General features: G+C 39.2%; 1 protein-coding gene across 1 annotated transcript in view; it reads right to left on the reverse strand.

The window, feature by feature from the left end:
• The window catches only part of NCALD (neurocalcin delta), a 248,214-nt gene that overhangs the window by 217,068 nt on the left and 4,252 nt on the right, over positions 1-26,894 (reverse strand). Inside the window, exon 2 of the mRNA XM_012455856.2 lies at positions 5,794-5,874. The gene's annotated coding sequence lies outside the window, so the exon portion shown is untranslated. The remainder of the gene's footprint in view (positions 1-5,793; positions 5,875-26,894) is intronic.

The raw sequence follows: 26,894 nt of genomic DNA on the forward strand, positions 1-26,894 counted from the left end.
AGTAAGTTTTAAACTTTGAGGGTAAAATTTTCTAAGGTTTTAGCAAATAAAACAAGGCTGTCAAAATGTGTAACTCCCCAAAAAAAATATTATCACATTAGAAATTCTCATACCTGGCTGAGTAAATATCTAATTATTTCATCTTATAATTCTGGTTTCATAATGTCATCTTTAATTTGGACGTGAGAATTACAGAACTGTAAAGATACCATCCTGTAAAACTGAAAGCTATGCATTTAGAACTGCACACATTTGAGATACAACTACAATACAAGGCTAAAACAAAGCAGTGCGAATCACTGATAAGGATGCACTAAAGCAGGGTTCTCAACTGAGAGTGATGTTTGCCCTTCCCAGGAGACATTTGGCAATGCCTACAGATGGTTGTCACGGCTGGGGCATCTACGACTGGTACCAGGATACTGCAATACATCCTATAATGTGCAAGAAAGTCCCTTGCAAAAGAATTATCTGGTTCAACATGACAATAGTGCTATGTTGAGAAAAACTTGTACTAAAGGATCAGCCTAACAACATGCCCATCATTCCTCCCAGTTCTGAGATTGTTGGCATATGCTGTGGTCTGAATATTTGTGTCTGCCTCCCTCCCCAAATTCGTATGTTGAAGTTCTAACCCCCAAGGTGATTATACTAGAAGGTGGAGTTTGAGGCAGGTGATTAGGACATGAAGGCAGATTTAGTGTCCTTATGAAAGAGACCCCAGAGCATTCATTTTCCCCTTCTACCATGGGAGGATACAGCGAGAAGTCACCATCTATGAACTAGGAAATAGGACCTCGACAGACACTGAATCTGCCAGCACCTTGATCTTGGATTTCCCAGCCTCAAGAACTGTGGGAAATAAATTTCTGTTGTTTATAAGTCACCCAGTTTATGGTATTTTGTTATAGCAACCTAAACAGATTAAAATAACATACACAGAAATAATCACTTTGATTCATACAGTAGAAAAGTCAGAAACAAGGAAGTTTCTGAACTGATCATTATTATGCGCCCCTTTGATATAATGAACTACTTATATCAAACCCTCTGACTTTTGCAAACAAGACCTGAAGGTAATCTTCACTGGTGCCCTAGTGTAATTCCACTGATGTCAGTAATACTCTTTAAGTAGCTATGCAAACATTGCACCAAAAAGTCTTCCAGCAGACCTTCATAAAAGACAGGCACAGTTGAAAACCTGAAATAAGGTTCCAGGCATGTATTGTTTTCTGTGTTGTAAGTCACTGATGACTTTAAGAAGCAATATGAAATAACAGCTTTTGAGAATGTGGGAAAGAAATCCCTCTCCCTAAATGTGCATATTGATTCTAAGATGTGAACCTTTTCTAGAGACACTAAATGTGCAAAATGTATAAAGCTTATTAAATATATAATAAGATATAATAAGATCTTTTTGTAAGAAGAAATAGAAAGAGGCCAGATGTGGTGGCTCATGTCTGTAACTCCAACACTTTGGGAGGCCAACACAGAAGAATTGCTTAAGGTCATGAGTTCTAGACTAGGCTGGGCCACACAGTGAGATGCTCTGACTCCACAAAAAAATGAAAAAATTAGCTGGGCGTGGTAGTGCGCACTTGTAGTCTCTGCTACTCGGAAGGCTGAGGCAGGAGGATCACCTGAACCCAGGAGGCTGAGGCTTCAGTGAGCCAATATTGCACTTTTGTACTCCAGCCTGGGCAACAGAGTGAGATCCCATTTCAAAAACAAACAAACAAAATAAAACCAAAGAAATAGAAAGACTCTGAAATGCCCTCCCTCTCAGACCCTTCTCCATTAGTGTTAGACTTGATGAGTTTCATTTAAGTCTTCATCTTGGTCCCTTTCTCCTCCCTTCACCAATCCAGAATGAAGTACAGGGAGGACAATGGGATCACTATTGCCTCAGAAACAAAAACAAACTAATACGTAGCCTGGTTTCTCTCATTTTCCTCTCTTGGAATTTCTTCAAAGTCTTTGACTGTGAATTGGGTACTATGAAGGACACCTGTCCTGAGCATCTTCTTAGAACTTCTAGAGCATATGCCTTTATTTAACTAAACAGAAGAAAAACCACATTTACATACAATGCAATTTATATTTGAAATCATTTTAAAATTCCATCTAAAGACATATATTACTTACTTTTAAGCAAAAGCTTAGTATAAAACCCATATATTTGCCTATTGGCATATTATCTGCCTGTTTCACTAGAATTTAACATCCATGGGAACAAGGTGTCTTGGGAATATTGGCTGGGTGAGTAAATGAATATCTTCTCCCTATCAGCAGAGTCATTACACAATTGCAAACTCCTTTTATTTTTACAGAAGACCCAATTACTCATGTTGGTTCATTCATTCATTCTCTACTAAGTCTTTCGTGATCTGGTTCGTGCCACCTCTCTAGCTTTCCCCCATAGGATGCCCACCTTGCTCTCCAGCAACGCTACCTCTGGCTCAGTTCTTAGTAAGCTTCATTCTCTCTTCTCTGTCTTGGAACCTCTTCCATGGCCATTCTTCCGCCTCTCTCCCCAGATTTTTGCAGGGTAGCCTTCCCTGATCCCCACTGAGACTAGGTGTGATGCCTGCATTTTATAGTGTCTTGGTTCCTTGTTTTTGCTGTTGTTGTTTTCTATCATGGTACTTAACACATTTGTAAAATTTATTTGTATGATTCTTTGATGAACATTGCTCCCAACCCCATTCTTCTCAGCTGCATGCCTTCCTGTCCCTATTAATATCCCCGCCATCTAACACAGTGCCTGTCACATAGCAAGTGCTCAATATATATTTATTGAATGAATAAATGAATTATGTTTCTAGAAACATAATCTGTTACCAAATATGTAAGTCCATATTATACCACATAATTCATCCCTAGGACTCAGGTTAGTAGGTACTTAATCAACATTTGTTCATTAATTGAAATCATCATTCATCTCCAGTAAACACCATTCTCTTATGTCTATATGACACTAAAAATTTGTTGCAAAATTGCTGGGAAATAAACTACTCTCTTTCTATTTTTTTCTATATACAAAAGCAGTCTGTTTTTGTTTTCACCGAATTTATTAGCTGTTTTGGCATTAAGAACATGACTGGATGGAAAAGAGTTGGCAGGGAATCAATTACTCGACTGATCAGTATTTGTCTCTGTGGCTATATTTGAAAATATCTGGAAGCATACTTTAATTGTCCTCTGAATATTTGGTGTCTCATGCTCTCAGCCTCTGAGATAATCTCTCTCCATATTATTCCTAAATGAAAGGTATCCTATTGACAAAAATCATCATTTTTTGACAGAGGGGAATTTGTGTGACATTGAAAATAAAGAATAATGAGCTCCCAGACTAAACGAACTAAAACAGCATTCATTCTTTTAAGAAGAGGAGCCATGAAGTCCTTACCTTAGAAAACTACAGAAAAAATGAAATTCCATGTAACATCCTATAACTGAGAAGCTAGTCACATGGAGTCTTGGGAAGAATATAGATTTCTTGGGGACCCAGACAAAACAATCCAGGCTTAAGGAGGCTAAAGAGAGATATCCAACCCACAGGAAATCAGTAATAATTGCAATTCTAGAGTCTATTCATATACTTGCTTTCAAATAATTTCTTTACATGTATTCTTCCCATCTATGGTTATCTGGACTTCTGCCACTAGGCAATTTTTACTAAATTGTCTGAAATTCTTGAACAAAATCCCAAAAACCCCAGAAAATTTGGGCAACATTTGCTGAGTTCAGCCCATTCTTGTGGAAAGCCCCTGTTAGGAAGTTTAACACCTGTTGAAGAGGTCATCCTCTTCCCTGCCTTGCTCACTACTCTCTCGAGCCCACTGTAGTCAAGCAGAGAATGACTTCTTCACTGCCCTAAGAGCTTTCCTGTCAATTTCTCATCCAAATCATCTTCATTTGGGTCTGGCAGATGCTGCAAACCTGCAGCATGAACTCTCATGGTCTCCCTTTGCTCCATGTGAATGATAGATGAAGTCTAGCTTATTTGCTGCTCACTCTAGCAAGGAATTGCTTGCCCCTGAGACAATAAACACAGAGAAGGACCCAGGTGCTGCAGGAGGAACAGAAATGACTAGGAGCTAATAGCGTCATATTGATTCACTACACCTCCATGCCAATGGGAAGTGTTCTTATCTTAAATCCTACTCAAGCTGTACTGTCTTTAGGCAAAAACACACATTTTCTTATTATGCTTTAGCTTGATGTCAGAAAGAGCCAAGGAACTAAAGCAATGGCACTGCCATGTCTAGGGTTGTGATATCCATAAACAGTTCAACCAAATTATCTCAAGAAGAAGGAGCTTCCTAGACTGCCTGATCATTACTAGTTACAATGCACAACTCTATCCTGGCCTCCAGGAGAAACGCAATAGGGTTGAGACTTAGTTCTCAATGCCACGAGGGAAAAACCATTAGATTTTATTGAACATGACTTCAACTATTTTATTACTCTTCTATAGGACTCATTAGAAGGACTGGCCTACCAAATTTAGAATAAAACAATTTCACTTGGCCAGATGTGGTGGCTCATGCCTGTAATCCCAGCACTTTGGGAGGCTGAGGTGGGCAGATCACCTGAGGTCAGGAGTTCGAGACAAGCCTGGCCTACATGGCGAAATTCCGTCTCTATTAAAAAATACAAAAATTAGCTGGGCATGGTGGCAGGTGCCTGTAATCCCAGTTACTCAGGAGGCTGAGGCAGAAGAATCGCTTGAACCTGGGAGGTGGAGGTTGCAGTGAGCCGAGATCGTGCCATTGCACTCTAGCCTGGGAGATAAGAGCGAAACTCTGCCTCAAAAAAAAAAAAAATCACTTTCACTTTTTTATCACATCAAGGTGAACCATGTTGCTCAGCTAGTACTTAATTAAACCATAGAGACTTAATGGGGGAAAAGTGGAATGAAAAGAGCTAAGTAAATTCAAGTTTCATTTGATATCAACTTATCTGCCCTGCCCCCATTTATTTTCTCCATTTGTTCCGCATACACAACTGTTTGACCAAGTAAATATCAGATTAATATTCTTGCTTTTTTTCCAAACAGGCACAAAACATATTACTGAGGTCTAAGCCATATGACTTTGCCTGCAATTCTTCACTAGCTCTTGTCTGGGGCCATTAGCTTATTTTGAAAAGTTTCCAAGAAATTCAGTAGATTTCCCTTCCTGAAAAGCCAATTTCCTAACTGTTCAATGAGATGGCTTTTGAGACTCAGATCAACAAATTAGGAAAGTAATAATGTTCCTATTCTAACAGGAAATTTACTATTGCTGGTGCTGCTGCCTTAATTATACTATAATAAAATTTCAAAAGAATCTTTTTTGAATTAGAAAGCATCTCATCTACTTGCTGCATTATATCCTCTTCAATTTTCTATACTAAATGAGTCCATTTGGAAAGCAAGGAGGGGTATATATTACCTTTTTTCCAGGAATCAACAGGCCAGGTTTTTACTTCATTACCATATATCCTGTTTTGTTTTGTTTTGTTTTACTAAATCTCTTACACTTAAATAAGGTTTCCATTTAATCAGAGTCACCAGAAAACAGAACAGAATTTTTTTAAAATTAAAATGGGTGCATAGCTTTCTTTTCAGTAACATACACATTCATTAAGAGTTAAAAATGGAAATGGCTACCCCATGACGAAGCTTATTTTTCTACTTAGCAAATACAAATATACAAACACATAGAAACCTACCTAGGATGCATCTTTGCATTTTGAATCACAATTTACACAATTTGACCCTTTAAAGAGACTAAAAAACTAACTCACCGTACGCAGTCACTCAGTGCCTGGGATCGCGAGGCCTTCCTCAGTATCACAACAGATTTTAACACCAGGAGTTCAGATGCCCTGCAATGGAGATCACTCATAGTTAGTGAATATTGTACTTGAACATGTGGCATCTCTGTACAAGTTTTGGTGAGACTGTCACTTTTATTTCTTTTGTAGTTGCCTTCACAAACAGGAAACAGGAAACACACCTACAAGAACACTGACATGTGTCAGCCTAATTGGTCTTTGGTTCAAAGTACTCAAGAATGAGTCTTGTAACCCAGGGGTAACAGGCACAGTCCCCAAAGAGCAGGAATCAGCTCTGAGCATCTCACTGTCAACTCCTCTGGACAGATGCTCTGCAGGCAATTTATTACAGGGAGAAACAGGCGTAACATTCAGACCTTATGGCCTTAATTCAGGAAGGATATGAACTTTAGAATAAACTCACTTAAATATATACATATACACATATATTAAATACATTATTTAAATACATAAATTATTTAAATATATAATTTAAAGGAATAATATGTTAAAATAATGTAATATATATAATTTTTCATGGAATATACGTATAGAAACTATCACTTAGAAATCTTTTGGTTACAAGTAACAGAAAACCCAGCTCAAACTCACTTATACAAATAAATAACAAAATAAGGAAACATTTGGTTCATTGAGCTGGGGAAAAAAAACCCAGAAGTAAGATTGGTTTTTGGGAAACCAGAAGTTTGTTATATCATTTGATTCTAGGCAATTCTCTTGATACAGGTATTCTTTGTGAATTGGCTTCACCCTCAGACTGCTCCCCTCCTGGTGCAACAAAAATGGCTGTAGCAGTTCAAGATCACATGTCTATCATCCAGAGGGTAGTGTCAGCATCATGGCAGTCCAAGTGAAAGTTCTGAGGTCATTCTGATGGCCCATTGCTGACTCGGCCACTGTATTTTGGGATCTCATATGTCAAATGGCTTAAACTAGCCAAGGCTTATCCCTGGAGGTAAAAGCAGGGTCAATCCAAACAAAAATCACATAGAGAGACATTGGGGGTGCTTAGAGGAAAGAGAAAGGGGGAAGGGGATCAACAAATGTTCACCACAACAATGCTTGACAATAATCTAAAGACTGATATTTAAGGACGTGTATCTATAAAAACCCTGGTACTCAGGTTATCTGCAGATGTCCAAAAGAGAGCGAGTGGAAGTTCAAAAGATATTAATGACCCAAGGCTCTACATTTAGTTGGACATTTTTTTTTTTTTTTGCCGGGGGAGAGGAGGAAGACAGAGTTTCACTCTATCACTCAGGCTGGAGTGCAGTAGAGCAATCACAGTTCAGTGTAACCTCAAACTTCCGGGCTCAGGCAATTGTCCCGCTTCAGCCTCCAGAATAGCTGGGACTACAGGCATGCCCCAATGTGCTTGGCTAACTTTTTAATTTTTTTATAGAGATGAGGGCTCACTATGTTGCCCAGGCTGGTCTCAAACTCCTGACCACAAGTGATCCTACCACCTCAGTCTCTCAAAGTGCTGAGATTATAGGCATGAACCACCACATCCAGCCTGAACTTTCTATTAACGTTGGATTTGCTCTTTGAGAAAATAGTTCAGAATATTTCCACCCTGTTTATTAAACACATTTTACAGTGTATGAAGCACTTTTACATTTGCTCTTCTATTTTGTCATGCAAACAACCCTGTCAGTAGTGGGCAGGCATCCCCACTGGAAGCTTAGACAGTGGGGCAGACACTGCCAGTTGCCTATCCAATGACAACTGGCAGAACCTTGATTTTGTCCCGGGCAAAAATTGGCCATGTTAAAATTCAGCTAAGAATAATGGGCAAGTAGAGCAATTTTGGTTCTGGAGATGCAAACCGAAGTTACCAGGCAGGGCTCCTAGAAAAGTGCTTTCAAAGGTCTCTGCCATTCACTTTTTGTTCTTTGCCCTTCCTCTTCATCATGCCTGCAACTCTGATGCAAAGCTGGAGGAAGAGCTATCTCTTGCAGTCATGAAGTCACAAACATGAAGACAAAAGCCACATGCTGTGAAGGAAGCCTAAACTGAAAGCAGGAACCATTGCACTGGGCCTGGCTTGCCTGCTCCTGGGCTGTTATATGAGAAAAAGTAAATCCTATTTGGTTAAGCCACTGTAGAAGGGTTCTTGTTACAGGCCACTGCACATAATCCTAACTGATACAAAGAAGTTGCTCAACCAGGTGATGACAGATCAAGGCTCAAACACAGGTCTTTCGACTCCCTGTCCAGTGATATTTCCAATAAACTGTATTGCCTCATCAAAAGCAAAACCCATACTCTGAATACTACACAAACATGCATTTTAAATATATGCTTTTTTTCCCCCTCAATAAATAGCTTTTTAAATGATCTGAGTCATAGCTCAAATGGTGAGAGGGGATTCATTGCTTTTTGTTTGTTTTACTTTTTAACATGTGACACTCAAACATTTGCAAAATTACTAAAGCAAATGCCTTGGCTACAGCAAGGGAAAGCTAGGTCATTTTACCAACATTTACTTCAAGGCTACCTAAGGAGGAATTAGCCAGCTTTCCACATCTTGTCGTGGATGAGGGTTTTCTTCCTTGACTTTCTCATCCACTTGGCTATTAAAAGATAACAGGGTTCTCATGAAGTATGGAATGACTAAGCCAAAAGTTGGGGAGGAACCATACCCAAAGATTAATTCCAGAAGAATTAAAGATTTCGTTGTATCGCTTCTCGGCCTTTTGGCTAAGATCAAGTGTAAGATTTCGTTGTAAAAGTTTTAAACTTTTAGAAGAAAATATAGAAAAACATCTTTCTGATCTTAAAATGGGAGAGAAGTTCTTAAGGCACAAAAGTGTTAACCATAAAAGGAAAGTGAAGTTGATAAATTTGCAACTATAACATGAAGAGCTTGTATTCATAAAAAGGTACAACGAAGAAGGAAAAAATACAAACCAATATGTGAGACAAATTTGAATGAAAGACCAGTATTGAGATTATATAAAAAATATCATATATCAGTCATAAAAAGACAACACAATAGAAAAAAAAAAGAACAGCAGATCTGACAGGCACATCACAGAGAAGAAAAACATGAATGGTGAATGGATGTAGGAAAAGATGAGCAACCTCATCTTTAATTAGGAAAATGCAAATTAAACTGATAGTGGGGGTAGAAATTGATACAACCACTTGGAACAATTTAACCTTATCTTATGAAGCTGAATGCTCTCATAACCTCCATCTGAGCAAATCACTCCTACGTATATTCTCTAGTTCTATGGTTTGAATGACAATGTCCCTTCCAAATTTTATATTAAAACTGAATCCTCAATACAACAGTATAGAGAGAGATGGCCTTGGGAATGGTGATTAAGTCATGAGGGTTCCACCCTCACAAATGGGATTAGCATACTTATAAAAGGGCTCCAGGTTGAAGGGAGTGCCCTTGGCCCTCTGCCCTTCTGCAATGTTGAGGACACATCATTTATTCCCTCCAGAGGAGGCAACACTCTTGGAAGTGGAGACTAGGCTTCACGAGACACGGAACTTTCTGCATCTTGATCTTGGACTTCCCAGCCTCAAAATGATGAGAGATAAATTTCTATTAGTTATAAATTACCCAGTCTCAGGTATTTAGTAATACCAGTACAGACAGAGACATCCAGAGAAACTCTTGCATACTTTCCCAGAAGACTGCACAAACATTGATTTTTTTTCAAAACAGCAAAAAGCTAGATTTAACACAAATGTCCATCAACAAGAGAACAAGGAAATAACTTGAGTGACAGTCATTAAATGGAATATTAGATAACATGGAATATCAACAAACCACAGCAGCATGCAATAGCTTGGGTACATCTTAGACATAATGAACGAAAGCAAGGAAGTAACAGCCAACTACATACAAATGGCACTTTTTTTTACATAAAAATAAGTCCAAGAATAGCAAGACTGAACAATATTTTTGTTGAGGCAAACCCATATGTAATTTTTTTTAAAGCTCCATATTATTTTATCACACATGTACATCCATGTTACTACCACTACAATCAAGATACAGAAGTGTTCCATCACCACACAGAACTCCATCCTACTACCATTTTATAGTAATACCCACCCTATGGGCCCCCATTCCTCATCTTTGACAATCACTAATCTGTTCTCCATCTTTATAATTTTGTCATTCCTAGAATGTTAATAGAATCATACAGTATGTGACCTTTGGACATTGTTTTTTTTTTTTCACTCAGCATAATTTCCTTTAAATTCATCCAAGTTGTTGCATTATCAATGGTGTTTGTTCCTTTTCATTGCTGAGTAGTATTCCATAGTATGAAAGTACCACAGTTTGCTTAACCACTCACCTATTGTAGGACATTGTTTCCAGTGTTGGGCTATTAAAAATAAAGCTGCTAGGAACAATTATGTATGGGCTTTGTGTAGATAGGTTTTCATTTCTCTGGAATAAGTGTCTAGGAGAGTGATTCTGGGTCACATGGTATGTGTAGTTTTAAAGAAACCACCAAACTATTTTCCAGAATGACTCTAGCATTTTAACCTCCAGCAATGTATGGTAATTCTGTTTTTTGTTGTCGTTTTTTTCTTTTTTCTTTTTTTTTTCTTTTTTTTTTTTTTTACATTCTCACCAGCATTTGGCATTGATATGGTTTGGCTATGTCCCCACCCAAATCTCATCTTGAATTGTAGTTCCCATAATTCCCATATGTCATAGAAGGGACCAGGTGGAAATACTCGAATCACAGGGGTGGTTCTCCCAACCCGTTCTCATGATAGTGAGTTATCACAAGATCTGATGGTTTTATTAGGGGCTTCCTCCTTCGCTGGGCACACATTCTTCTCAATATTGCCATGTGAAGAAGGACGTGCTTGCTTTCCCTTCTAACATGATTGTACGTTTCCTGAGGCCTCTCCAGTCATGCCGAACTGTGAATCACTTAAGCCTCTTTCATTTACAAATTGCCCAGTCTCAGGTATGTCTTTATTAGCAGTGTGAGAACAGACTAATACAGGCATTATCACTATTTTTATTTTAGCTGTTCTAATAGGTGTGTGGTGCTCTCATCATGGCATTTATTTGCATTTCCCCAGTAGCTAGGGATGCTGAACATCTTTTCATGAGTTTATTTGCTATCTAAGTATACTTTAGAGTAAGATATATCTTTTGCCTATTCCCTCATTGGATTTTTGGTTTTTTAAAAAATTGTTGAGTTTTGAGTTCTTTAGTCTAATCTAGAGAGGTGTTTTGCCAATATTTTCTCCTAGTCTATAGCTTTTTTCATCCTTCTAACAGAGTTCTTCATAGAACAAACATTTTACATTTGGATGAAGTCTAATTTATTGTTTTTTTTTCTTTTATAGATCATGCTACAATATCATGTTTAGGAACCCTTCAACAGTCCATAGGTACTGAAGATTTTCTGGTATGTTTTCTAGATTTATGTTTTATTTTAAATGTATGGTTCATTTTGAATTGGTTTTTAGGTTGTGGGGTGACGTATATGTGACTGTTTTCAGGTTCTCTGTTCTGTCCTATGTGCCAATCTCTTTTGCTAATTCCACACGGTCTTGACTATGGTAGCTATACTCATTTTGAAATTAGGTTCAGTGATTTCTCCCTTTCTTTTTTGAAATTATTTTAGACATTCTAGTTGCTTTACTTTTTCATATAAATTTTAGAATAATCTTGTATGTGTCTCCAAAATTCTTGTTGGGATTTTTATAAGAATTTCATTAAACCAGAATCTGAATATCATTTTGGGGAGAGTTGACATCTTTACTAAGTTGACTCTTCCAATCCGCAAACACAAATCCAATCTACACTTCTCTATTATTTAGATACTCTTTGACTGATTCTATTGGCATTTTGTAGTTACCAGCATACAAATCCTGTAAATGTTTCATTAGATATACATATATGTATTCCATATGTTTTCAAGAGATTGTAAATATTGTATAATTAATTTCAATATTCATGTGTACATTGCTAGTATATAAAAGCATAATTTATTTTTATATGTTTATCTTACATTCTGCAACCTAGCTAAACTCATTTATTAGTTCTAGGAGGATTTTTTGTAGATTCCATTGAATTTTTCTAGTAGACAATCATGTCACCTGCAAATAGGAATGGTTTTATTTCTTCCTTTCTGATTTGTATGGCTTTTATTTGCTCTTCTTACTTTATTGCACCATGTAGAACTTTCAGAACTATATTGAATAGGAGTGGTGAGAGGAGTCATCCTTACCTGATTTCTGGAGAAAGAATTCAATGTTTTACCATTAAGCGCAATGTTAGCTACTGGTGTTTTTATAGATACTCTTTTTTAATTTGAGGAAGATTCCCTCTATTCTTATTTTTCTGAGAGTTTTTGCCATGAATTATTGTTTAATTTTGTCAAATGGTTTCTGTACATCAATTAGTATGATTGTGATTTTTTTCTTTAGACTGTATATATAGTGAATTACATTGAGGATTTTCAAATATAAAACCATTCTTGCATCCCTAGAACAAACCACCCTTGGTTATGACATATAATTACTTTTATATATTACTGAACACTATTTACTAATATTTTAAGGATTCTCACATCTATCTTCATAAGAGTAGCTAGTCTCTAGTTTTCTTTTATTGCGCTTTTCCTGGTTTTGGTATCAGAATAATACCAGCTTCATAAAATTAATTGGGAAATATTTCCTCATCTTTTATTTTCTAGAAGAGGTCGTAGAGAATTGGTATTAATTAAATTAATTAAATGTTTTACAGAAATTTTTTTTTCTTTTTTTTTAGAAAGAATGAAGAAGAGGAGGAAAAAGGAAGAGAAAGAGAGGGAGAGAGAATGGGAGTATTGCTTTCTTGCCCAGGCTAGAACGCAATTTAGCAATGGGTATTGAAAACCTCTTTTATACCAACAATTATACTTAATGATGTAGTCAGGAAGGAATAAGGGAAGAAAACAACAAACAGCCAACCAATATTTCATTTAAACCTATGAAATGCTATGCGATTACTGAGGAGTGATTTACTTCCAATTATGTAGTCACTTTTAGAATAGGTGTGAGGTGGTAATGTATGTTTTGTGTATTTGAAGTGGAGAGTTCTACAAATGTTCATTAAGTTTACTTGTTCCACGTCTGAGTTCAAGTCCTGAATGTCCTTGTTAATTTTCTGACTCGTTGATCTATAGAATCGTTAACTCTTCTTGTTACATAGATCCTTTTGCCATTATGTAATGTCCTTCTTTGCCTCTTTTGATCTTTGTTGCTTTAAAGTCTACTTTATCAGAGGCGAGAATTGCATCTCCTGCTTTTTGTTTATTTGTTTATTTTTACTCTCTGGTTGGTAAATCTTCCTCCTTCTCTTTGTTTTGAGTCTTTGTGTATCGTTGCATGTGAGATGGGTCTGGATGCAGCATATCGATGGGTTTTGGCTTTTTATCCAATTAGAATATATATAAGTTTAATACTGGCATTTGATGCTAGCTGGCTGTTTTGCCCATTAGTTAGTGTAAATTTTTCATTGTATTAATGCTCTTTGCTTTTTGATATATTTTTGGAAAGGCTAATATTGGTTGTTCCTTTATATGTATAGTGCTTCTTTCAGAAGCTCTTGTAAAGCAGGCCTGGTGGTGGTGAAGTCTCTAAGGGCTTGTTTCTTCGCAAAAGATTTAATTTTCCTTCACTCATAAAGCTTAGTTTGGCTGGATAGGAAATTCTGGGTTGAAAGTTCTTTTCTTTAAGGATGTTAAATATTGGTCCCCACTCTTTTCTGGCTTGTAGGGTTTCTGCTGAGAGATCTGCTGTAAGTCTGATAGATTTCCCTTTATGGGTAACCTGACCTTTCTCTCTGGCTGCCCTTAGTATTTTCTCCTTCATTTCAACTCTAATAAATTTGGCGATTATGTGCCTTGGGGTTGGTCTTCTTGAAGAATATCTTTGTGGTGTTCTCTGTATTACCTGGAGTTGAATTACACCCTGCCTTGCTAGGTTGGGAAAGTTTTCCTGAATGATATCCTGAAGAGTATTTTCCAACTTGGATTCATTCTCTTCATCACATTCAGGTACACCTATCAAACGTAAATTAGGTCTTTTCACATAGTCCCATATTTCCTGGAGGCTTTGCTCATTCCTTTTTATCCTTTTTTCTCCAATCTTGTCTTCTCATTTCATTTCACTGAGCTGGTCCTCGACTTCTGATATCCTTTTCTTCTGCACAGGAAGACCTGCACCACTGTCGCCTTCACACATGTTAACTCGGAAGACAAAGGTGCTTTGGCTAAGCTGGTGGAAGCTATCCGCACCAACTACAATGACAGATATGATGAGATCCGCCATCACTGGGGAGGCAATGTCCTGGGTCCCAAGTCTGTGGCTTGCATCGCCAAGCTCAAAAAGGCAAAGGCTAAAGAACTTGCCACAAAACTGGGTTTTACAGAAGTTTCTAGTGAAATCATTTGGGCCTGAAACCTTGTTTTGGAAGTTTCTAAATTACTAATTCAATTTCCTCAGTTATAAGACTATCAGAATGTTCTTTTTTATATTGTATGAATTGTGGTCATTTGTGCTTTCTGGAAAATTGCTTCATTTCATGTAAGTTGTCAAACTTATACATGTAGAGTTATTTTTAGTATGTCCTTATTATTCCCGTTGATGTCTGCAGGTCTGTAGTGATGTCCCCTTTTTAATTCCAGATATTGGCAATGGGTGTCTGCTTTCTTCTTTGTCAGTGTTGCTGGAGGTTTATCGATTTTATTGAGCTTTTCAAAGAACTAGCTTTTTGTTTCATTTTTTTCTTTATTGTTTTTCTCTTTGTAGTTTTATTAATTTCTGTTTTTATCTTTATTATATTCTTTCTTATGTTTGCTTTGGGTTTATTTGGGTCTTTTTCTAGTTTCTCAAAAAACTAGTTTTTTGAGATAGGAGTTCACATTATTGATTTGAGGCTTTCCTGTTTTTGAATGCAAGCATTGTATTAGTGCTATAAATTTTCCTCTCAGAACTGCTTTAGCTGAGTTACACAAATTTTGATGTCGTATTTTCATTTTTATTCACTTTTATGTATTTTTTTTATTTCCTTGAAACTTTTTTTAATCTACAGATTATACTTGAAAGTTTGTTGTTTAGTTCCAACTGTTTGGAGAATTTCCTACCTTCTTTCTGTTAGGGATATCTAGCCAGGGATTTGATTTGATTTGATTTGATTATAGCCAGAGAATACATTCTGTATAATTTCAATTCCCTTAAACTTGTTGGGGTTTTTTTTTTTTATGATTTATAGTATATTTTGCAATATATTTTGTTAGTCAATTCTTCTGTTGTTGGGTGGATTGTATAAATGTAAATTAAATCTAGTTGATTGATAATGTTGTTGTCTTCTCTGCTTGCTGGTTTTCTGTCTGGTTGTTCTATCAATTATTGAGAGAGGTGTGTTGAGGTTTTTAACTCTAATTATGGATTTGTCTATTTCTTTTTTCAGTTCTATCAATTTTGTTTCACAAATTTTGCAGCTCACTTTTTTTGGGTATATATTTAGAGTTTACATGCAAAATAGGTATGCTTGCTATATCTCTTTGGTAGATTGGCCCCTTTATCATTATATATATTCCTCCCTGTCCCTGGTAATTTTCTTTTCTCTAAAGTCTTCTTTAACATTAATATAGCTATTCCTGCTTTTTTGATTAATATGCACATTAAGAGATTTTTTTCATTCTATAATTTTTATGTTCTTATATAGTTACATCTGAAGGGATTTTTCCTATGAACAGTATAAAGTTGGTTGTTTTTTTTTTTTAACCCATCATGTCAATCATTGTCTTTCATTTGTATATTTAGGCCATTTATAGACAATGTAATTATTGATATATTTGGGCTAATATCTGCCATTTTTGTTGTTTCCTGTTTTTTCTCTACTTTTCTTCCTTTATTTTGATTTTCTAGACTTACTGTGGTTCTTTAGGACTTTTAAAAATATTCATTTTAATTTATCTATAGTGTTTTTAAGTATATCTCTTTGTATTGCTTTTTCAGTGGTTGTTCTCCTTATTACAATAAATATACACAATTTAGCAGAGTCTATTGGTAGAATTCTTATCTCCTTTTACATTTCTTTACTCTTCTTTACTTATAAAATAATTTTCTTAAATATTTATCTATGTACATCAAGAACTACATAAGATAGTGTTATTTTTTGCTTTTTTTTTTCCCCAAGACAGAGTCTTGCTCTGTCACCCAGGCTGGAGTGCAGTGGCACGATCTCTCCTCACTGCAACCTCCGCCTCCCAGGTTCAAGCCATTCTCCTGCCTCAGCCTCCCGAGTAGTAGCTGGGATTATAGGCACCCGCCTCCACACCTGGCTAATTTTTGTATTTTTAGTAGAGACAGGGTTTCACCAAGTTGGCCAGGCTAGTCTTGAACTCCTGACCTTGTGGTCTGCCTGCCTCAGCCTGCTAAAGTGCTGGGATTACAGGCATGAGGCACCATGCTTGGCCTATTTTCGCTTTAACTATGAAATATAATTTAGGATACTTAAGAAGAGAAGGAAAGTTTATTGCATTTATCCTGTTTTGGTTCTTTGAATTATTCTTTTCTTTTTTTTTTTTTTTTTTTTTTTGAGATGGGAGTCTCACTCTTGTTGCCTAGGCTGGAGTGCAATGAAGTGATTTCGACTCCTCTGCCTCCTGGGCTTAAGTGATTTTCCTGCCTCAGCCTCCCAAGTAGCTTGGATTACAGGAACACACCACCACGCCTTGCTAATTTTTGTATTTGTAGTAGAGATGGGGTTTCACCACGTTGCCCGGGCTGGTCTCAAACTCCTGACCTCAAGTAATCCACCCACTTCGGCCTCCCAAAGTGCTGGGATTACAGGTGTGAGCCACTGCACCCACCCTATTCTTTTCTCTTGATGACACACATTTGGTAATTTTTATATCCTCAAAGATCCCTGCCCTTTTTTTTCTTCAGCCTATTTATCTATTCCTAAGATAGGGTAATTTCTATTATTCTATTTACAAGTTCCCTGATTCTTTCCTCTGTCCACTCCATTCTCGTGTTAGCCCATACACTGAGTTTTTTTTTTTTTTTTTACTTATTTTCCTGTAAATTGGAAAAAATAATAATGTAAGAAAAAAATTCAAAACGGAAGCCAATACATTTTTTGAAGTAGCAAAAGGAAACAATTTCTTTCTGCTTCCTAAGAAATGAATATATTCATGGGTTAGCCACGGGTTCAGTAACCATGCAGGCTGATGTTACACACATTTGGAACGGTCCTGCTTCCATTCAACAGCCCTCTGTTAGAACACGTCCTGGAGTTCCTCTGCAGAGCAACATGGCTGCTCTGGGCAAGGCTGCCTCCAGGTGACTGGACTGACAGCCGAGGCAGGAACAAGCCGTGTTGCAGCATTAAGCCGTAGCTTACCAGAGTGCTGCAGAGCTTTCCTCCTCTGGCCTTTTCAATGCCAGCCCTACTCATCTTACACTCAACCTTCAGCTCCCTCAAATCCCTGACTGATTGCATGACTTTTTATACTTTTCTCTCCCCGAGCATGTGCTTTCTCCTAATTTCTGCTTGTTTACCTGGCCTCTGACCCATTTTTGCTTGCATTATGACATTGTACACATGTGCGGATTCCCTGACCCAGCTCCTCCGCCAGGGCCCCTGATCTAACTAACCACCACCTAGATATTCTAATAATGGGTTCACTTTCACCAACACTTGCATTGCTCTCCAAGTCTAACAGAATAGAGACCATTCTTTCTTCTCTGCGAGGCAGGGGTGGAGAAGATCTATTTTAAAGGCCCACAGCCTCCACTCTCCAGGACATAGTTCTGTGAGGTCACCAGCTGCTTCTTATTTGTGTTCCTTCCATCCCAAGCCCAGCACGTGGAGGCAGGAAGAGAAATGAGTGGGCGGACAAATTAACACTTAACGGTTTGATAAATAATAACAGCAAATACTAAAAATAACTAGACAGCAGTGGTTTGCTTTTAGGAATTTCTTCTTTTCTTTTCTTTCTTTCTTTTTTTTTTGAGACAGAATCTTGCTCTGTCGCCAGGCTGGAGTGCAGTGGCATAATCTCGGCTCACTGCAACCTCCACCTCCTGGATTCAAGAGAGTCTCCTGCCTCAGCCTCCCGAGTAGCTAGGACTACAGGCGCGCGCCACCACGTCCAGCTGATTTTTGTATTTTCAGTAGAGACAGGGTTCCACCATGTTGGCCAGGATGGTCTCGGATCTCCTGACCTCGTGATCCACCCGCCTCTGCCTCCCAAAGTGCTGGGATTACAGGCATGAGCCACCGCGCCCGGCCTACTTTTATGTACTGCATTTGTGCTTTTATGTTGAAGGAGGGAGTGAGGGGGAGAAAGAGGGCTGTAGGGAAGTTGGAAATGTTGCTCTTCTCTGGAGGTGGAGGTACTGAAGAGCTTCCCTAGGCAGACAGCACTCCTCCACCTCCTCCCTGAAATAACTCTTTCTCTCAGCCTTCCCAGGCTTCCCCGGCTCTGCAAATGGCTCCTCCCTGTGCTGCAAAGGCATCGATGCCCTGCTCTTACCAGCAGAGAGGAAAAGTGGCTAAGAGATTGCAGGCTGTTTTGTTCCTCAGTCTCATCCTCTCCCATTTGCGGGATAACCTGGCTGCCTTTGACCTCAGCTTCTAGTAGACAGAAGGGTAACTGGGGTTAGTGTGTGTCTCCTGTGTATCTGTGAGTCCCTGGTATGCCGGGTGTGACATGGCAAAGCCATTAACCCCACATGACACAATCTACATGGTGGCCAGAAACTCCAGACTAGGAATTCCACATATTCCCCAAAATGCCCCCTGCTGTACATTCCTGCTGTGCTCCTGTAGGACTAGGGATGAGCGTAAATGGCCCTGATCCTTTTGAGGCCAGAGTCTCCTGGTTGAACAAAATAAAGGACAGCAAGCCTGTTCCATTCTGTTTCTGTTATTTTCCCTTGCCTGGTGAGTAATTCAGCTATGCTGTGAATCAACAGGGATCTCTGGAGCTGGAAGAAGACACAAGATGAGGGAAATAAATTGTTCCCAGTTGGATGAATTATAAGCACCTCTGAGCTCTTCATATCTGTCCTGTGCAATCAGCAAAGAAGGAGTATTTTGAGCCTGAGTTTTCCCCTCCTACTCCCCTAATCCCTCCTTCATAACATGAACTCTCATAGCACAGTCTGACAACAAAAAGAAATAAAAGGCCTGCCTTCCCTACTCTCAAAATCACATCTTTTCCCATCTCCCCCTTGCTTCCTTCGTGACTCCAATAAAGAGGAAGCATCCTCCAGGGAAAGGTTAATCCCTCCATTTATATCCTGATCTCCCCTCCAGCGTCAACCACATCTCACTCTATCCCTTCACCACTACCCCTCTTATATCTTCTGGATGCCCTCTCTCTGGGATCCTTCCCCAAAGCTGGAAAACAGCCTTGCCCTCTGTGATTCTACAAGCCTTCCTTCTATTTTAGTACCCTTTACAATATTCTCTCTCTCCTCTTCTCCATCATGCATCCCAAAAGAAGGGTCTAACTGATTATTTTCATCACTCTTCCTTTACTACTCAACCTATTGCAACCAGGTCTCTATCTGCCTCCTGCAAGGTCCCTACTGATTTCCAGGCTGCCAAACGCAATGGCTTTGACTTTTCTGTTCCGCCCTTTGGAAATCCACTCTGCCCTTTGATTCTGTGATAGTACAACATCCTGGTGTTCCTGGGACCTATCTGTCCATTCCTAGGCTCTTCCAGTTTCCTCCTCTTTTGCCTTTTCCAAAAATGAGAGTAATCCCCACAATCAAAGGTGGCCACATTTAGCAAATAAAGATATAGAAAGCTCAATTAAATTTAAATTACAGATCAATAATGAATAATATTTATATGGCATGGAACACTCTTATACTAAAACTTTATTCTTTGTTGATCTGAAATTCAATGTTAACTGAGCTTCCTGGTTTTTTTTAATCTGACAATCCTATCGTAGTTGTTTCTTCAGAGCTCATCTCCATTCTCTAACTTCTTCCCTTGTTGATGCTTTCTATGCCCATGGGTCCTATGGCTATCTTTTCTCAGATAATTCCCAAATCTTTATCTCTAGCACCAATCCCTCCTTCCCTTCCTCCCTCTTTCTCCTCTCTCTCTCTCTCTCATCTGACTGGTGCATTTCTGTTTTCCCCAGAGTATTTTTGACTTCCCACTTGCTTTTCTATCTGGACTATTTCTTTTAACACCTTCTCCAGCCTCCCAATCACTTCAACTCCAAATTCAGGAGGCCAACATCAGCAAGTGGCTGAACACTTACTGGTTTTACGCTAATCAACACTCTCAGATGTCTTTTCTTCCATTTCCATGGATTCTACTGACTTGGGGCCTTTGTCATTTCTCTCTGTCTACAAATCATTCCACACTATTTAAATTGCCTTCTGACTAGTCCCCCAACTTCTACTTCCATCCACCCTCCACTCTTCCACACACCACCACTCAGTGAACATCCTAATTAAAGTGCAGATGTGGCCATGCCACTCCCTTGATCAAGGAAGCTTCTGATTGGCTACTGGGTAAAGTTGAAGCTCCTTAGCCAGCATCCAGAGCCTTCAATGAGCCTTCTTTCTCCTCTTCTCTCCCTGTGGTCTCCTCTATGTACCCAAAATACAAGGAGCATCGGAATATGATTCCAAGGCCTCCCTATCTCTATTTGCTGACACTCAGATGTAGACTACTTTGAAGGTGACTCATACAGTTTCTGCACAAATGGATGCTCCATAAATGCTTGCTGAATTAGTGAAGTAAGTCAGATTGAAATTGACCACATTAACAGAATTAAGTAATTAAATCCATGAATCATTTATGTGATTCATTTATGCAAATGAATGCAGTTTTTTACAAACTCATTGTTTGCTTACCATCAATTATGGGTGACATCAAGTTCATGCAAGTATCTAATATCTCTGTGATGTCAAGTCACGACTGGGCCCTGATGGGACTCTACAGGGCAGGAACGTAGACCATATCCACTGCTTCTCTCGATTTACTTTTTGAACTCTAATCCCTTCCCCATTTCCCTCACTTTTTACAGATGATTTTTGTAGACATCCTTGAATTTTTTGATATGTACATCTCCAAACAACTGGAAGTTCTAAACCACTGCCAAAACCATATTCTAGTGCTTTAATAACCTAAATCAGAAGGGTGCGACCTCTTTCTGCAACAGACCACATGCTAAATATTTTTGGCTTTGCATACCGTATGGTCTCTGGTTGCAACGACTCAACTCTGCCATTGTGGCATGGAAACAACCATGGCTGACACAAAAACAAATGAGCGGGACTGTGTGCCTATAAAACTTTGCCTGTAAAACAGCCAGCCAGGATGCCAGCCACCGTTTGCTGACCCCAACACCTAAACCAAGATTCTGATGAATGACTGACTTTGTTTTCCTTGTAAACTATACCTTTCACTGCAGTCACTTGATTGGGGAAAACATCAGAATTTCAGTTGGTATAGTATTTTCACAAGAATACACCTAAGCTAAACTCAGGACTCCAGAGTGAGTCAGGGAAAAATAAAGAGTGGATATTTGAAGGCCCCTTTGGGACTTTCCTCCCAGTCCAGTGGACATCATCACAGGGCAAGGGCATGGAGAGGCCAGATAGGTGAGCAGCGCACTTGCCTTCAGAGCAAGATTTAAGGTGGTGCCACAAAAGCATTAACCAACATAAATAATATTTTAATGCAGTGTTTTAAAGAAAGTAAAAATGAATGAAAACGTTTATGATGAATAAAAGATCAACATTTTAAATTAAGACAGGATCGCTATTACTGATTTTTTTCCTTTGCCCTGGGTTCCAACGTGACTCTGCACAGCACTGTTATTGATCCTGTCTTTATTTAAAATGTTGCTCTTTTGTCTATCCTGGCTGATTTGCATTCATTTTGATTTTTAAAAAATATTGCGCTAAGTGCTATTTATTTTGATTATGGAGTTTTTCGCACCTTCTAATTGTGCACAAAAGCAAATGTCTTACTCACCTTCTCAGGTCTCAGCCCTGCAACACCCTCTGCATTGTCAACATCTATGCTCATTTCGAAGAATTACGTGCAGCTATTTCATATTCCCTTTAGACTACATCTTTCCTCTTGCCTACTTTGAAATGGTAATTTTCACTTACTTGGATCTGCCCCATACACAGGTAAATTTGAAGCGTGTAGACACTCTTGTGCTACACTCTCTAGAGTCACTTCTAGAGATACGAATAACGATATGTTAAACAGAGACAGGAACTCATATTTTATTAAATTCCTACTAAGTGCCTAGGTGCACTATGCTAAAGGACTTTGTATCCATCATTTCATTTAATTCTCATGACAACCCAGAGCGGACCGGACAGGAGGCAATAGAACATTATTTCCAACCCAGTGCTAGGGAGAAGATGGCAAGTGCTCCACTTTGGAAAGAAATTACATTTCATGCTTCTCCAGGCAACTTCCAAGGATTCATCAGCCCGTGTGAGAAGCACGTCTGGTATTATATCTCTGTAACAAGATGCACAGCAGGCACTTCCAAGCATTTAAAATACTTGAATGTGTAAAGTTTCACAGTTGGCCATAAATTCATAATAGCTACGTGACTCTTTTATTGGGGAGATGCCATGCCATGCTGGGATTCCACAAGGCAGCAGGGCTCCCCCATTCTTTAAAATAGAGCAGCTCGAAAATCTCCTCTGGCAATTTTAACTACACAAGAATAGAAAACACCCCAGGCAGAGTGTGAGAGACCAGTCTTGTAAACAGCAGGACAGCAAGGTGTAAACAAGAATGGAAAGAAGATATACAGTCTTTTAAAAAATCATTGCTTTTGACAAGGACAATAAGATAGGAATAAATTCAGCCCCAAATAGCATGGAAAAACAAAAGCTCGGAAAAGTGTTAAATCACATGCCAGGTGGCTGCAGGAATTCGCAGTGATCCATTCCAATCTGCCAACCCGTCCCTTTTGGCATCCGGCTTGATTTTACACAGATTCTTCTTCCAGCTTTATGTGCTTGGGAGTTTGAGCGGGAGGGCGTTGTTTGGTTTTTTTCTCATCAAGCACCAAACCCAACATTTTCAAGGCTGTTTGAACTTTCCTAAGTCACATATTTTTCCTTCCTCTGACCCCACAATGTTGTTTTGGAGAACCACAAACCACCATATTAACATCTTTCCTTTGACTGAACCATGTTCTTGCATGCAGTAAAAATATGTTCACATCTCTATACTACATCTTAGTAAATGCATCGTATGATCACTGGCGTTAGAAGATGACATACAATAAAACTCCTGCATCTTCTACCCTTTCAATCATTCTACCAATTATTAAGCCCTGAGCACGTACTCATACTCATGGCCTGAAGATAATAGGAATGAAATGTCAGATCCCTGCTTTGAGGACCACATAGTCCAAGTGAGGAGAGAGACTTAGAAACAAACAGCTACAATAAGGGAGGAAGCTACCTTTACCCCTCGAGCTGTAGAATGATAATGTGCATGGGTTTATTAAACAAAAATTTAGGGAAGGTCATTATTTTGGATTAGGCTCCTGCACTAGGCCCCAACAGACCAGACCAAATCAAAATGGAGTCACTTGTGCTAAGTGCCACATCATCAAACAGAACTTTGAAATGGGCCAGTTTTCCAAAGCCCAAGAGATTCACAGCAACCAATCAGAAGAGGCCCAGTTTACCTGAGCCAGCAGGATAAAGAAATCCTCTCTGTTTTAACTCTATAAGGAAAGTCTTTTTCAAAGTGGTCTTTGAAATGACTGATCTGCTTTTTGTTCCCTATTTCTACTTTCTTCAGGCTTTTACTACCTATAACCCCCTCCTGTTGAGCCCATCAGAGCACCCATTCTATTTTATGGAATGAGATGGTGCCTGAGTCTAAAATCACAAATGAAAGCCAATTCAATTTTACAACTAAATTTGTTATAATTTTGTCTTTTTTTTTTTTTTTTTTTTTTTTTTTTTTTGAGTCGGAGTTTCGCTCTTGATACCCAGGCTGGAGTGCAATGGCGCGATCTCGGCTCACCGCAACCTCCGCCTCCTGGGTTCAGGCAATTCTCCTGCCTCAGCCTCCTGAGTAGCTGGGATTACAGGCACGCGCCACCGTGCCCAGCTAATTTTTTTTTGTATTAGTAGAGACGGGGTTTCACCATGTTGACCAGGATGGTCTCGATCTCTTGACCTCGTGATCCACCCGCCTCGGCCTCCCAAAGTGCTGGGATTACAGGCTTGAGCCACCGCGCCCGGCCATAATTTTGTCTTTTGATAGGTTCCACTCATACTTTTCAGGACTCCTCAGCAGGTTGCTTCCAAGAATTGATCAGAGGATAAAGTATCCACCCTGTGCAAGCACAGATATTGGACAACACTCAGTGCTTCCCATGAGGCAAAGAAACGCCCTCCTGTGAAGCCCTCCAGCCTCCTCCCCCTTCATCACTGCCTTGTTCCACACTCCTGTTCTCAGCCTCAGACTTCCACACTTCCTTCCTTAAGCTTATTGATGGCACATGTGTCATGCTATTTACTATATACCAAGAATTGCATATAATTCTCTCATGTACTATCTCATATAATATCTCATTGGATTTTTATAACAACCTGAGACTTGGCTTTGTTATCCCAGTGTTATTGATAAAGAAAATGAGACTGAAATTTTCAGAAACTTGCCCAAGGCTAAACAGCTAGTATAGAAAAACCGAGATGACAACTCAGGATTATGTGATTGGAACAGTACATTCATCTTTCCCCATAGGCGTGTCTAGTGTAACTCCCCTGCTACATTATTTACACCTTAAGAACAGAGATCGACATTTCCATTTTTTGTTGTTGTTTTTTGAGACAGAGTCTCGCTCTGTCACCAGGCTGGAGTGTAGTTGTGCCATCTCAGCTCACTACAACCTCCACCTCCCAGGTTCAAGCAATCCTCCTGCCTCAGCCTCTGAGTAGCTGGAACTACAGGCACATGCCACCACACCTGGCTAATTTTTGTATTTTTAATAGAGACGGGGTTTCACCATGTTGGCTAGAATGGTCTCAATCTCTTGACCTCGTGATCCTTCCGCCTTGGCCTTCCAAAGTGCTGGGATTGCAGGCATGAGCCACTGCACCCAACTGACATTTCCATTTTTTAACAGTTCCCAGACAGGGTAGACTCAGAGCAAGCAAAGTGTGCATCTACCTATGTGATGTGTGGTGAATGCCTGTCTTCCCAGACTGCCACAGGAAGCTGGACAAGGATGGGTTAAAGATGTCTCCACCATTGCCTATCATGGTGCCTGGAATTTCCCCACTGGGAGTGCATTACTTTGGGCCTCAAGTCTTTCTAGTCTTCAGGATTGCTCTCTTTGAACATGATCGCCCTAGGAGGGGCAATCCTACACTGATACCTCGGTGAGGATAAAGACGTCAGAGGATGAGATACAGGAGAAATGGCCAGAAAGGAGCCTAGGACCTCTGAGATGGACAAAGTTGTCATGAGAAGAGGATGGGAGGTTTGAAGACAGCTGTGGAAGTTTTGCTTGGCTAGCCCTATCTCTGTGGCCCTTAGCACAGGGCAGGGCAAATGGAAGGTACGTAATTTTTTACTTGACTTGAGAAAACTGTTTTGATCCGATGTGAGAGGAGGAGGTATGAGGGATGGTGGCAGGTAGGCATCAAGTGCTGAGGATGCTAAGTACTTTGATGGCATAAAAGACAAGAAGGCAGGACCTTGCCTTCCAAGAGCTTACAGTGTCTGGAGAGAAAAAGGATCAATAGCAAACAATGGGTAAGTTAAGACAGGGAATGACCAAATACAGAATACATATGAAACAGGAAATCCCAGAAAAGGAGAGCTCAGAATGAGAGGAGGTAATTTTGGGGACACAGCCCCAGGAATAGTACCAAATAAAGAGAAATAACAAACAAGTTGGTGAATGCCTGTCTTCCCAGACTGCCACAGCCACATATTACCTAGGCACTCCCTAACAAGGAAATCCAATGTGGATTTAATCACCATAATACAAAAAGGATTTAGAATGGTCTAGAAACAAAATTGAAAGATGGATATAATGTACAAAGATACTATTTATTAAATGCATTACTTCAAAATAAACCCAGCTCTTTGGACAAAAAGATATAGTGGTTGTTCCATTCAATAGATCCAGAATTTCGGTAAAAGGTGAATGTACCTGATTTACATATTAAGATACATGGCAAATATATCCAATAAAACCACTAGGCAAACCTAATTCCCTAGTGAAGCTCAGTTAAAACCATGAAAAAGACCTCTGATGACTACCACAGGCCAACCACCTTGAAAAATCTTTCCCCTGAATTTAGCCCTGATCAAGAATCCCTTCACTCTGTGACCTTCCAGCTAAAGATAAATGCACTTGCTCTGCGCTTTCACTGAATGCCTCCTTCACAAACAGGAAAGGTTATTTCTATTTACTCTAATCTACTTCATATTTTCAAAAAAGACCCCTTTATTTAATTCCTACAAAGAAAACAATCCCAAGGAAGAAAGAAGGAAGCAAGTAAGCTCTGACCTTTATCTGCTAACCAATAGCTACAGGTGATCACAGTCTCACAATGCTGAATAACAGCGCTTTGTACCCTTTGCCATAAGAGGAACCAGTAGCTACAGCCTAAGGCTTATTGTGAATGAGTAGAAAAAGAAAAATATAGGTATGTAGAGACCTGAAAAAGAAAGAGGAGACAAGAGGGAGGAGTCCACAAGAAATCCTTCCTCTTGTGATTTTTTTTTTTTTTTTTGGAGACAGAGTCTTACTCTGTTGCCCAGGCTGGAGTGCAATAGCATGACCTCTGCTCACTGCAATCTCTGCCTCCCAGGTTCAACTGATCCTCCCACCTCAGCCTCCCTAGTAGCTGGAACTACAGGCATACACCACCATGCTGGGCTAATTTTTGTATTTTTAGTAGAGACATGTTTCACCATGTTGGCCAGGCTAGTCTCTGACCACAAGTGATCTGCCACCTCAGCCTCCCAAAGTGCTGGGATCACAGGTATGAGCCACCACACCCAGTCCCTC

Source organism: Aotus nancymaae, unplaced genomic scaffold (genome assembly GCF_030222135.1).
Source record: "Aotus nancymaae isolate 86718 unplaced genomic scaffold, 86718_ANA_hifiasm-v0.15.2.pri h1tg000036l, whole genome shotgun sequence".
In the NCBI taxonomy this organism is placed as follows: Eukaryota; Metazoa; Chordata; class Mammalia; order Primates; family Aotidae; genus Aotus; species Aotus nancymaae.